General features: G+C 40.0%; 1 protein-coding gene and 1 non-coding gene across 6 annotated transcripts in view; both read left to right on the forward strand.

Annotated features, from left to right (window-relative positions):
• Nucleotides 1–15027, forward strand: part of SPIDR (scaffold protein involved in DNA repair) — a 562488-nt gene that overhangs the window by 462708 nt on the left and 84753 nt on the right. The gene's annotated exons all lie outside the window — the stretch shown is intronic.
• On the forward strand, nucleotides 14792–14895 carry LOC116643319. Its single transcript, XR_004301532.1, has one exon. It is a non-coding gene; the product is annotated as a U6 spliceosomal RNA (small nuclear RNA).

A 15027-nucleotide genomic window follows, 5' to 3' on the forward strand; every position in this document is an offset into this window, starting at 1 on the left:
ATCAGGCTCCCTGCTCAGCGGGAAGCCTGCTTCTCCCTGTCCCACTCCCCCTGCTTGTGTTCCTGCTCTCGCTATCTCTCTCTCTGACAAATAAATAAAATCTTTTTTAAAAATTTGATAAGGAATAGGATATTTACATAGTTTGAAAGTATCTACCCGACAATATTTTTTTAAATTTCAGAAGGAAATAGCTGAGAAGCCTGGCAGACATCACCTTAATCAAGTAGTAAGTGAACATCATTAGTAATGGGACAAATTGAAATATTGTACCAACTATTTAAAAGAACATAGCATCAATTTTGTGTTATTCTTACCAGTGATACATAGGCTGGATCTCATCATGACAAAATATCAGACAAACCCAAATTGAAGGTTTGTGCACTACAAAATTACTGGCCTGTATCCTTCGAAAATGTTAAGGTCATGAAAGTCAAAGACAGGCTGAGAAACCCTTCCAGATTGTAGAGGATTAAAGAGACATGACAACTCAATGCAATACATGATTCTGAATTATCTCCTTTTACTACAAAGGACATGACTGGAACAATGGGTGAAGCATGAGTGGGGTCTGAGAATTAGGTGTTTGTTTCCTCCCTTTGATGGTTGTATAGCAGTTATGTAAGAGAAAGTCCTTGTTTGTACAAACTTATTCCCAAATGATTCAGGAAAAAAACATGCTTTGTACTGTATTTAGAACTTTTAATAAATTTGAGATTGTTTCCAAAAACTTCTAAATTATCACAAAAGCAAATAAGAGGTGAATAAATGGAAATAAGCGAAGCCCATACTTTCTAGAAGGTTGGCAGGAAAGAGCGCAAAGCAGGTTACCAGCTGAAAGGAGACTGCTCTGAACTTTCAGAGTATGCTAGTTTGCTAGTCTACATGTGAAAGCTGGTGTTTGGAGAGTGAACAGATAGATGTAGGATAGGCAGTAGTCATTGCAAAAGAAAGACCTGTAGGCAGTGGGTGTCCTGGGTGCCCGGGTTAGGTGGGAAGTTGAGGGTGGGTAAGAAGCTCAGTGGACTGTCAGCTGGTGTGGCATGCAGTCCTATGTACTGAGGTAGGCGGGCTGGAAATGGAACAAATTCATACGTGAGAAACTTCCTTCTCTCTGAGAAATAGAGTTGTCTTCTAAAAATGACCCCTTGTCTCTTCTCAATACAGTAAACTGAGTATGGGTTAGTCTTTGAAATTGAAATTACTTTATTATAAAATATTGTAAAGCAATTTAATATTTTTCTCAGTAATACTGTTTCTAGAACAGATATTCTTAGGATTGCAGAATTTAGAAAATCACCATTGATATTTCAGAAAAAAACCAGTAAGCCGTATATGTTTGCCTTTTGCCTCGGTAATTTGTGTTTTATTTGGTAGAGTCAGAGTAGGTAGAATATGTACATGTACTTCACAAACAGATGATTTATAAGCCATTGCATTAGGTAGGACGAGTTTCTAGGCCAGTTACTCAGCCTAGAGTGTTGAAACCCTGATTCAGAAGGAAATCATCCAAGAATGATTAAACACTGTTCCCTGTTGTTTCAATAGGGCCCGATACAGTAGTGCTGTTTACTCTCAGGTTCATTTACTCTAAACTGGCTCCCACATTGGGAGTATAGAACCCTGAAGTTTATTCTCATTTCTCCTAAGTGCACATAACTGGTGCCATTTCACATGCAATGGAGGGTTCTTACTCATTACATGCAGTACAGCCTCAGAGTTTTAGGGTTCAATTCCCTTGCAGAATCCTGGTTGAGAAAGGCTGTGATGACTCTTGCTTTTGCTGACATACTATTTGGTGATCCAGAGGAATCAGTGGGATACTATAACTTACCTATGGCACTATCAAAACTATGCCCCTTGTGTGCCTTGTTCCTTACTCTGTTCTCAGTCATAGACCTTTGTCTCTTCAGGTTTCAGTGCTGAGTAGACACAGAAGAGTGAGAATACCAAATGACCCCTCATTCGAGAGGAGTTGGGGAATAAATTGAGAGAAAACAAAACCACAATCAGCCCAGGGCTGCTGAGTTAATTTGGCACATTTTGAGTAATACTTTCTTAGCTAATATTCCTCCCTCCCTCCTTTCCTGCATTTATTTTGTTCTAACTTAGTATTTCACTGGAATACTAATACTTCCCTTCCCATATCTATACTTGAGAACAATGTAGAAGTCTCACCTTATGAATTACCTGTAGAAAGCATTTTAAGTACCTGTTACTGTTCCTGAGGGTAGGAACTACAGCTTATACCTTCTATCCCCAAAAAGCCTGAAAAAATACTTATTAATTCAACTTGGTATACCAAGCATATGTGGATCATCTGTAATGTATAAAGCTCTGAGCTAAGAGTTGTGTTGGGTACATAAGGAATAAGAAATACAATCCCTGCCCCTGAGAAACTTCTAGGCATCTTTTCATATGTCTGTTGGCCATCTGTTTGTCTTCTTTGGAGAAATGTCTGTTCATGTCTTCTTCCCATTTTTTAATTGGATTATTTGGGTTTGGGGATTTGAATTGTATTAGTTCTTTATGTATTTTGGATACTAACCCTTTACTGGATATGTCATTTGCAAATATTTCTCCCATTCAGTAGGTTGACTTTTATTTAGTTTTGATGATTGTTTCCTTCACTGTGCAGAAGCTTTTTATTTTGATGTAGTCCCAATAGTTTATTTTTGCTTTTATTTCCCTTGCTTCAGCAGACATATCTAGAAAAATGTCACTATGGGTGATGTCAGAGCAATTACTGCCTGTGCTCTCTTCTAGGATTTTTTTTTTTTTTTTTTTTTTTTTTTTTTTTTAGGTCTCACTTTTAGGTTTTTAATCCATTTGGAATTTATTTGTATGAACGGTATAAGAAAGTGGTCCATTTTAATTCTTTTGCATGTAACTGTCCAGTTTTCCCAACACCATTTGTTGAAGAGACTATCTTTTTCCCACTGTATATTCTTTACTCCTTTGTCAAAGATTAATTGACCATATAATTGTGGATTTATTTGTGTATCATCAGGGAAATACAAATTAAAACTACAATGAAATATTACCTTATACATGTCAGAATGACTAAAATAAAAAACCCAAGAAACAACGAGCGTTGGTGAGAATGTGGGGAAAAGGAACACTTGTGCACTGTTGGTAGGAATGCAAACTGGTGTGACCACTGTAGAAAACAGTATAAAGTTTCCTCAAAAAGTTAAAAATAGAACTACCTTGTGATCCGGCAATCACACTACTGGGTATTTACCCAAAAATACAAAAAAACTAATGCAGAGGGATACATGCACCCATATGTTTTTAGCAGCGTTATTTCAATAGTGAAATTATGAAAACAGCCCAAGTGTCCATCAATAGATGAACGGCTAAATTAGAGGGGGTATAGCTATACCATAGAATATTATTCAACCATAAAAAAGAATGAAATCTCAGGGCACCTGGGTGGCTTAGTCAGTTAGGCATCTGTCTTTGACTCAGGTCATAATCTCAGGGTCCTGGGATCGAGCCCTGCACCAGGCTCCTTGCTCAGCAGAGAGCCTGCTTCTCCCTCTCCCTCTGCCTGCTGCTCCCCCTGCTTGTACTTGCTTGCTCTTGCTCTCTCTCTGTCAAAAAAATAAATAAAATGTTTTTTTAAAAAAGAATGAAATCTTGCCATTTGCAACAACATGGACGGAGCTCAAGAGTATTATGCTAAGCAAAATAAGGCAGAGAAAGACAAATACCATATGATTTCTCTCATATGGAATTTAAGAAACAAAACAAATGAGCAAAGGAAAGAAAAAAAGAGAGAAACCAAGAAACAGACTCTTGGGGCACCTGAGTGGCTCAGTCGTTAAACGTCTGTCTTCGGCTCAGGTCATGATCCCAGGGTCCTGGGATCAAGCCCTGCGTTGGGCTCCCTGCTCAGCGGGAAGCCTGCTTCTCCCTCTCCCACTCCCCCGCTTGTGTTTCCTCTCTCGCTGTCTCTCTGTCAAATAAATAAAGAAAATCTTTATTAAAAAAAGAAAAAGAAAGAAAGAGACCCTTAACTATAGAGCACAAACTGATGGTTACCAGGAGGGAATTTGGGGGGGTGGTGAAATAGGTGATGGAGATTAAGAGTACAGAGCACTGAGTAATGTATAGAATTGCTGAATCACTATATTGTATACCTGAAACTAATATAACATTGTATTTCAACTATACTAGAATTAAAATTAAAAGCTTAATGAAAAAAGGGAAAATAAAGAAACTTCCAGGCAAAAAGTAGAGAAAAAAGGATCTATTCAAATGTTTATAATACAGAGCAGAATGTGATAAGAACTAAAATAAAGGCAAAAAAACCCACTTTGATTACAAAGAAAAAGGAAGAATTGTTTTCACTACTGGAATGAGAGACATCTTCATGAAAGATATGGAATTTGAGTTTGACTTTGAAAATAAACATACTTAGACAAGTGGAAGTGACAAGGAATATCAGATTAGTTTAGAGAAACTAATGGGAGCCAAGACTCAGATAGGGAAATGGTTGTAGGAACTTGATCTTCTTAGACTCACACACATATGTCGAGACATGTATAAGTCATTAGGATACCTTTGAAGGTCCATGATTAGTTGAGTGACATGATTAACTCTATCCCTTAAGGAGGGGTTAGAAAAAAAAGGAAGAATGAGGTTATGAAAATTGTTGGGCAACAAAGGTCACAAGCAAAACAAGATAATGATAACAGGAATGAGAAGGAAGAATGATATTAAAAAGATAAATATGAAGGTAAAATGGATAGGCTGTAGCAACTGGATGTGAAAAAAAGGAAATAAAGAGTGCTCTCAGGTTTTGAAACAGTGACTCAGAATGGTAGGGGCCACATTACACAAAGAGGTAATGCATAGGAGGAAGAACAAGTTTGGATCAGAAGGCATAGAGCTTTGGGAGTCCTCTGCATAATGATGGTAAAGTAATGGAACTAGATGAAATAAGATACTGGCCAGTGACATTTGCTCTATATTGATTGGACCTAAATAAATACAGCAGCGATTTTAGTCTGTGTACCTTAGGGAGCATAGATGCATTTGTACAACTCTTTGCCAATGATAGACTCTAAAACTCTGAATAAATCCTCTATTCTGCAGGGTTGAAACTTTTCTTTTTCCCTTCCCTTCCGTCCCTTCCCCTCCCCTCCCTTTCCCTTCACACATTCAAAAGAATTAAGTTGACCCTTGCCTCACACCATACACAAGGGTAAATTCAAAATGGATCATTGACCTAAATGTAAGAATGAAAAACTATAAAACTCTCAGAAAACATAGGAATATAGCTTCATAACCTTATATATTAGGCAGTGGTTTCTTACATATGACACCAAAAGCATATGCAACAAAAGAAAAATACATAAATGGGATTTCATCAAAATTAAAAACTTCTGTGCTTCAAAGGACATCACCAAGAAAATAAAAAGACAACCCAGAGAATGGGAGAAATTTTTTGCAAATCACATATCTGATAGGAGACTTGTATCTAGAATATATGAAGAACTAATACAACTCAACATAAAAAGATAACCCAAATAAAAAATGGTCAAAGGATTTGAATAGACATTTCTCCAAAGAAGATATACAGATGTCCAAGAAGTACATGATGACCACATCATTAGTCATTAGGGAAATGCAAACCAAATCCCACAGTGGGATACTACTTCACATCCACTAGTATGGCCGTAATAAAAACGGCAGACAATAATAAGTATCAGTGAGGACGTGGAGAAATTGGAACCCTCATACTCAGCTAGTGGGAATGTAAAATGGTGCAGCCACCTCGTAAAACAGTTTGGCAGTTCCTCAAAAGTCAAATATAGAGGGGAAGGGAGGAGCAATACTTAACAAATCAGTTCTGTGTGGTATATTATTTAATTAATGGATTCTGTGTGGTGCTTTCCTGAAGTGTTAGGTGATTGTTGAGGGCCTGGGTGCAGGGTGGAACCATGACAGAATGGATCCAGTTAGAGCCCCCATTAATTTTGATCATTCCATTCTTTGTCCATCCTCTTCTCTTTGCTTTCTCATTCTTATACCTCGCAACCCCAGAGACATTGCCACATACACCACGAAAACATCCCCCAATGACCTTAGTCCTCTTGCTCCATTCACTCACAGGTGGGAATTCAGGCAAATGTCCACAGAGGTCACAGACGACATACATACAGTTCTGTTATATCCTATATATTACCCCATCATGTCCTAAGGAAGACATTTTCTCTTAGAGATTTTCATTTTAGTATATTTTTTAAAAATCTTGTGTTAAGTTGCCTCCATCTTTTTCTTGGGTAAGGACAACCCAGGATTGGCCCTTTTTTGTCTATGATGTTCTTGTTCACAGCTTTTCTTGAAAGGCATAGTACAATCTTAGGAACAGGGTTGCTGTGTGCCTATCTTAGGTACTTACACTGTGCATTTTTTATTGGTACACCATGTTTTATTTGTCCCTGATATCTTTGGAGTTTTTCTGAGAAATGGATCAGTAATGTAGCATCAACTTAGTAAAATACATTTTAAGCCTTTAAAAAAAATGTTAAACATAGAGTTACTATGTGACCTAACAATTCCACTCCTAGGTATATAGCCATGAGAATTGAAAACATATATCCATGTAACTCCTACACAGATGTTCCTAGCAGCATTATTTCATAAATGCAAAACAGTGGAAATAACCCCAAAATGGAATATTCACCAACAAAAATGAATGACGTACAATGTGAATGACCTTGAAATCATTATGCTAAGTGAAAGAAGCCAGACACAAAAGGCCACATATTGCATGATTCCATTCATGTGAAGTATCCAAAATGGGCAAATGCATAGAGACAGAAAGTAGATTAGTTGTCTCCAGGTACTTGGGGGAGGGAAGATGAGGAGGTTGCTTTAGTAGACTGAGATTTCCTTCTGGGATGATGAAAATATTCTGGAATAAGATAGTGTTGATGGCTGCAGAACACTGTGAATGTACTTAATGCCACTGAATTGCACCTTAAAATGGTTAAAATGGTAAATATTATGTGTATTTTGCCACTTACTGCTTTTATTAATGGGGTGAATTTTATGGCGTGTAAATTATGTCTCAAAGCTGCTATAGAAATAAAAGGCATAATAGCTTGGATTAATCACCAGGGAACTGTGCTGAGGGGCAAAAAATCCAATCCCAAAGATTATATACTAGATCATTCTGTTTTTTATAACATTTTGAAATGGCAGAATTTTGGAAATGAAGGACAGATTAATAGTGTCTAGATGTTGGGATGGGGTGGGGAGATGGTGGGAAGTGGGTTATATAAGGCAACCTAAGGGATCCTTGTAGTGATGGAACTGTTCACTTTCTTGACTGGTGCTGGATATGGGATCCTACACAGGTGGTAAAACTTTATAGCACTGAATACACGCACGAACACATGCACACTAGCACAAGTAAAATCTGTGAAATCTGAATAAGATTGGTGGATTGTATCAATGTCAATATCCTAGTTGTGATGTTGTACCATTATTTGCTAGTACACTAGTGGAGCAAACTGAGAACATACGAGCTCTATAGCATATCTTACAATTGTATGTGAATCCACAATTACTCCATAAAAATTTCAGTTAGTAAAAATGTATAAGAATAACTATATATCTTTGAAAATTTGTTCTGTGGGCAAACTAATATTAACATATAAAACGTACTCTTCTTACTCTTGTCTTGGCCCAGTTATAGTCTTATTTCTACAAGCAATACCCAAAATCAAAGTTTGGGATGGACCAAACTTATAGCAGGTTTTGTTTTGGTTTGACTTGGTTTGGTTCAGTAATGCAGTATTTTCCAAAAATAAATAGGATGTCTGAGTGAAGAAAAGGCTTTTTTCAGCCTTTTTTGGCATCCTTTAGTTAAGTCACTTTTAGCGAAGAAAGATTGTTATTCCTTCCTGTTCACTGATATTAGAAAGTTTATATGTCACATTTTATTTTATCAAAGAGAAAATATGATTTTTTTAAATGAATAAAAACCACATTTCTGTGCAGGAGAAATCATCCTGTTAACATCTCCTCATGTTACAAAGATAAACAACAGGATTAACTGTTTACTTTAGGAGCGCAGTGTGGTTGTTTTTCAGGAGAAGAACACAATGTCCTGCTGTATCTGGTTTCCCGTCTGCCGAGTGGGTTGGTGGAGCTGGGGAAAGGCCCTCCACCCACTCAGCCCTCTGCTGTCTCTCTCTCCTGCTTTTCTCCCTCTTCCCTCCCTCTTTTCTGTGACTTTTCCTCCCCCCCTTCATATCCAAACTCTCTTCTCTTCTCCCCCTTCTCCCTCTCCCTTTTCCTTTCTCTTGCTTTTTCCCCCTCACTGTGTCCTCCAATTTCTTCCTTAAAATGGAGGCTTAGTAAGAAATTATGTGGAGAGAAAGAACCTTGTTGATCTTTAGAGGCTGCTTAAGTTGACACTGACCTAGAAGAAAGCGGCCGGACTGACTCTGATTCCGGGAATTCTTGGTGGACTGCTAAGAACTGCTCCCATAACCCGGGTAAACATCCCACATGTTCACGTAATCTCCCCTCTCGGTGTACACGCATACACACACACACACACACACACACACACACACACACACGCATACACACAAGTCTACTGTTTCTCTTGTGTTTCTATGAAACTGAGCCAGTGAGTGAAAGGAAGGGGAAAAATGAATATTTTTCAAAAGTTGGGGAGGAGCATTTGAAACTTCAAAGAGGAACTAAATTAGAGTCTCACTGAAACTCCCTCCACAGATCAACAGTTTTGTTTTCCTTATTCCTTGTGCTTTGTTCTTGCTTTTGCAGATTAACAGTACATGAATTTTTAGAATTCTTAAAGTATTCTCTAATTAGCATGATCTGCCATGAAGCTGGTAAGAGAAGGAAAAAAACATTCTTAAAGACAAATATTAACTCCATAATGGACTTTTATACCTCCAACATGCTATGAATGTGAACAGTGAACCTCTTATCTGTATTATTTTATGCTGCTGGGAATGTACTGTGGAATGTAGTTTCATTTGGCACCAGTTTTAGTCAGTTCTTCCAACATGGTCCCGACCTCACCCTCATGGCTCAGAAACGCATAGAATCAAAACCCTGCCAAATGACTCCTGATGGCTGAAACAGGAGATTCTTGAACTACTTTTTGACTGCTATCTTATTCCGCCCTCCCCCTCTCCCCCCCCCCCCCCCGCTGGGAGGGGGAGGAGTGGGGTGTGGCTGGCTGGGGCAGGGGCAAACTGAAGACCCTGGGTATTTTCATGATTGTTTCTTGCTTCACCCAGAGTAGAGCTTTACCTTTCAAACAGAACTGCAGTAGCTGGATGACAAGGGCAGCATCACAAGGCCATTCACAGGTTGGTTTCATGTATGGCAATGCCATTCCTGTGTGGGATAGTGTGCCTTTGTGCTGTTATCAAGCACTTTTCTCCAAGCCTCTTCACCAAGGTGCACATACGTGCTTACAGACTTAGGAGAGCGGCCACCTGATTAGAGAATAATCTTATCCATTAACTGCATTTGTCATAGTAAATTTGCCTAGTGGGCAAAGGAAACCAAGATTTTGAGCACAGATTAAGTACAAGCTTTTAGTGGGTGTGAAGTAGACTTAAGTAAATCTGGATTGTACAGGTGTGTAGCCAGGGGCTCACATCCATCAACAGCAGAGCTCAAGGGCGCCTGGGTGGCTCAGTTGGTTAAGCGTCTACCTTCAGCTCAGGTCATGATCCCAGGGTCCTGGGATCGAGTCCCACATCAGGCTCCCTGCTCAGCGGGGAGTTTGTGTTCCCTCTCCCTCTGCCCCTCCGCCCCTCCCCCAGCTTGTGCTCTCTCTCACTCACTCTCGCTCTTAAATAAATAAATAAATACTATTTAAAACAGCAGAGCTCAAAACAGAGCCCCTCTTCTGTAGACCTGCTGCTCCCCTGCACCACATGCTTAAAATCATGGAAATGGGAGGAGGGATCTTACGTGGATGAGGGTCTACATTTTAGACATGGGTGAAACATTGATTTTAAATAAGTGGCATTCACTTGCCAGATCTTTATTCCAAGAATTTTGAATGCCAAACTGTCTCATGGAACGAATACAGTTCTGAGGCTCTTATTCAAACCACTAACATCCTACTTCCTCCCTGTGAGACATTTTCTCTCTGCTGTTCTAAGTTAATCACTTCTAAAAATAGCAGTGTCCCTCTCATGATAGACATAGGGTACCTACCAACAGTGCTCAATGCCAGGTGGAGTGTGAAGTGTCACCTGTGGCCTGAGGCCTAGCTTGCCCATCACTGGCAGCACAGATTTGGTATTACGGAATGTGCACATCTGCCTTGTCCAGTGAGTATTCTAGAGCAGGAAAGCAAAAGGGTATACTCAACTGCTTCCCAAAGTAGAAACTCAATTTTATTAACACTGACCCATCACATAACTTTAAAATGTCAAATCTCCTGGGGCACCTGGGTGGCTTAATCGGTGGACTTTTGGTTTCAGCTTAGGTCATGATCTTAGAGTTGTGAGATCGAGCCCTGCATCAGGGTCCATGCTCAGCGCAGATCTGCTTGTCAGCCTCCCTTCTCCTCTGCTCCTCCCTCTGCTCTCTCTGTCTCTCAAATAAATAAATAAAATCTTTTAAAAATTAATAAAATAAAATGTCAAATCTCGGGGCGCCTGGGTGGCTCAGTCGTTAAGCGTCTGCCTTCGGCTCAGGTCATGATCCCAGGGTCCTGGGATCGAGCCCCGCATCGGGCTCCCTGCTCAGCGGAAAGCCTGCTTCTCCCTCTCCCACTCCCCCTGCTTGTGTTCCCTCTCTCGCTGTGTCTCTCTCTGTCAAATAAATAAATAAAATCTTTAAAAAAAAAAAAATGTCACATCTCCTAATCTTCATGTGACTTGGCTAGCAGCTAAGTTCACAGTATTTCAGAGCTTACTAAGGACAGTGCTGGTGTCTACTGGTTATCCTGCTGCGCATGGCCATATGTTGTTACAGTGTCTGCTCAGAGACCTCAGATGCTGTTCTATTCTATCCTAGACTAAAATAATTGAAAAGGCCTCTAGAGAATTAGCAGGAAATATGTCTTACAAAAGAGGACTGTCAGCCAGAGAGTCACTATGGTCTGTCAGTGGTAGTGGAAAGGCTGGAACTCCAACCCCTCCACTCCACTGCCACCCTGCTTTGAGTTGCATCCTCCACTGAGCAGTTTGGATTTCCATGTTCTGTGTTAATTAGCTCTGTCCTGTCTGCTAAATGGCTCAAGTCATTTGACCAGCCTTTGGATTGTACAACTTCTCTAACCCACATCTAGTCTGCCTGTCCCTGAGGCTGCCTTTACTCTCCACTACCGCTTACCTCCTTAGAGAGCTTAGGCCAGTGTAGACTCTTCCCTGACCCTTACCCATCATCACTACCGAGTTCTGTCTCCTCCTTGAAATGTTTTCCTAATGCATACTCACATGCTGATAGAGGCCAAAGAGGCCAAGAGAGAATAGCAGTTGTATGAGGGTTGGGGATCAAAGGTGGGGGTGGGGGCCACAAGATGAACTGACAAGCTCGTGCCTCATCCACAAGTGTTGACCCAGTGCTGCCAGACAACAGTAAATTGGAGTTTTGTATAAAATCTCCCAGTGTTTGGTATTTCTTAACTAATTTATAAATGTTTTAACACTGTATAAGCCAAAGAAAACATATCAACCAGCTGAACATGGCCTGTGAACACCACTTCGTAACTTCACTATTTCCTATCAGACATTTGTCATTGATTAGAGCAATGAACTCATACTGGCCTAAGGAGACCTTCTCTAAAAGTTCTCTGTTCAAGCCATCCTCCACCCTGTCCCAAGCATTGTATTTCTGAAACAAAAATTTTTATCTAACACCTTTTAGTGTCACCCCTTTGTTGACTCATTGATGGCAGGAGGTGGGTGTGCTGGCTAGCACACATGCCAGTTATCTACCATCTCTGCTCCCCTATCAGGTCAGGCTCCACAAGGCCATCGTACGGCCTTTACGCCCAGCCACTGTCAGGCGTCGCTGTGCCAGCCATGTCAACCACGTGACTCCACAGAATGATGCCTCTCTTTCCTTCCCCCAACCCAGTGCTTTCCTCCCCATTCCATTTTCTCCTTTCTTTACAAATTCTTATCAACATTTTAATTTTATTATAAATGTAACTTTGATTTTAAGTTAAGAATAATGCATTGAAAAAAAGAATAATACATTGAAATCACCAAATATTAGTCTTTACCTTATTATCACTTTCCTAATATTTTTTCTTTCTTTCTTTTTTCTTTTTCTCTTTCTTTCTTTCTTTCTTTCTTTCTTTCTTTCTTTCTCCACCCCCCTCTCTTATTCTCTCAATTTCTTAAACATGGAAAAGCTCTATCCCATCACAGGATTTTGTATATGCTCTGTTCTCTCTTTTAAGTCCTTTTCTCTCAACCTTTTGCATGATTGGCTTGTCCTTCTTCAAGACTCGCTTAGGGGCGCCTGGGTGGCTCAGTTCGTTTGGCATCTGCCTTCAGCTCAGGTCATGATCCCAGGGTCCTGGGATCAAGCCCCACAACAGGCTCTCTGCTCAGCAAAAAGCCAGGGCACTGTTTTAGTGTACAGTGAAAAACCCATAAGTGCCATTGTTATTAAGAATATTATGATGTTTATATCATCACTCTGTGGACCTCTGTGCCTCACTGCATCTACGGTACTTCTTTTGTCTGACTTGGTAATTTTGTACTAGACTCCTTTATTGTGTTCAAGCAAATCAAGATGTCTTTTAGGAAAAAAGGGACGACTCACACTTAAGTCTACAAATTCAGAATGGAAAGTTTCCAGATACTCCCAAAACTTATAAATAATGGCTAAAGAGCCATTATGTTTTCTTACACAGCACATGCTATATATCCAGAGGATCATTATTTCTAATGGAAGTACATTGAAGATAAAAACGGAAGACTGGCTTCTGGAATAGCAGAGTGAAGACACAGTGGATTCTCTCCCTAATAAACATTTTAACTGGAGAAAGCTTAAAAACACTAATAATTTAAAGCCTCAGGAAATTTTCTAAAGGCATATAGTAAACGGAGAAACACTCCATCAATAGAATCAAGAGAATCTACTAAATTTTAGGAAGAACAAAGAGTCTGTGGCCCTTGAGCCATGACCTAACCCCCCACCAACCCAATATGTCTTATGAAGACTATTGTGGGGCACTTACTCTAGGACTGCAGTCAGGATGTCCCCTCTCCCCTCAGCTCACAGTCTAGGGTACAGTTTCACTGTAGGAGATCTCCTAGCCCATGTTGTATCTCTACCCCAAGTGTGGTAGGCCAAGAATACTTGCCCAATTGTCCTACCCTAATTCCCCCTTAGGCTAGAAGCACCAGAGAGACAGCCCCAGACCAGTGCCACCACCACCACCCCCAGAACCCACTTTAGAGCAGAGGTGTAACTCCAGGAGAAGGGGACACTGTCTTTATCCTCTAGTTCTATGAGTGACTCAGAGGTTCTGCCCAGAGGAAAACAGGTTATAAGGAAGAAGGGCTCTAAGGCACTGTATGAGAGGGCTGACTTTATTTGGAACAGAGTACAATTCTGTGCCCAAGGGCATTGTTGAAAATAATGGGGATCTTGGTGAAGAGCAATTCCAAGAGTGCCTGTAACTCTGTGATACTATATCAACAAGGAAATGGCCAAGCAATCAGAAGTTTAACAGCATCAGGGAAAAGACACAGCCTAGGAGAACCCTCCTAGTATCACAGTAAAACTTTCGGAGTCAAGAAGGGTGTGCTTGGCTGCACCCAGTCAGGAGCAGTCAGAGCAACCCACAGGGTGCAAGCCTCACTGACACTGCAAGCCTCAGCACCACCTCCAGCCACACTAGATGAACAATAAGCTGCTCTGACCCAGGAGCAACTCTTAAGAAGCCAGACTTTAAAATAAATGACACACATCCCTGGCAGTCTGGCAGGCCCAAGGCCATACCCTCACAGGAGTGATTAAAGAGGGACAATATAAGCCCTGCCTAATGGAGAGGGATAAGGGCAAAAACCTATTTCCTTGAACTATAATAGTAATCTCCAAGGTATGTACATCCAATGGCAAAGAGTAAAAATCTAACTTCCAAGGGGTTTAAATCATAACCTTTCACCAAAAAGTGGCTTATGCTGACCTAGGGGCATGTGAAAAGATTAAAAACAAACAAACAAACAAAAAAAAATTGGGGGCAGGAGCATCAGATACTGAAGCCTGTAGGAAAAAGTAGTTCAGACAAGCCAGCAAACAACTGAATAAACTACCATGCAAATAACATCAACCCCTGGGGTAGAGGAAGGAATCCATATCTAGAGTTGCCACAATACATTATCAAAAATGCTCAGTTGTCAACAAAAAATAACAAGATTGGTGAAGAAACAGGGAAGTGTGACCTATATACAGGGGGCGAAAAAGTGCAGGCAATTGAAGGGGCCCAGATGTTGGACTTAGCAGACAAAAATTTCAAAGCAGCCATTATAAATATGTTCAGAGAATTCAAGGAAACCATGTCTCAGGAATTAAAGGGTGGTATGATGACAGGGTCTAATCAAATGGAGAATATCACTGAAAAGATGCAAACTATAAAAGAGAGCCAAATGGGAATTCTGGAGTTAGAAAGTATAACTAAAATGAAAAATTCACTAGCTAGGCTCAACAGTAGACTTCAGTTGACAGAAGAAAGTTAGAGAACATGAATCCAGAGTAATTGAGCTTGCACAATCTGAAGAAGAGAGAATTAAAAAAAAAAAAAAAATGATGAATGCTCACTTTGGTATCACTTATACTAAAATCAGAATGGTACAGAAATTAGTATAGCCCCTTCAGAAGGATGACACACAAATTTGTAAAGCATTACATATTTTGAAGACTTTCATCAAATTTAAAATTCTTCCCAAAAAGCAAATGGTAATTTCAATAGGATGTTAAAACTTAATCTCAAATTTACTACCACAGAGTATTTTAGAGATTAAAAGGTTTGTGAAGACTTTTAAATAA

This window comes from Phoca vitulina, unplaced genomic scaffold (assembly GCF_004348235.1).
Source record: "Phoca vitulina isolate PV1807 unplaced genomic scaffold, GSC_HSeal_1.0 scaffold25, whole genome shotgun sequence".
Lineage (NCBI taxonomy): Eukaryota > Metazoa > Chordata > Mammalia > Carnivora > Phocidae > Phoca > Phoca vitulina.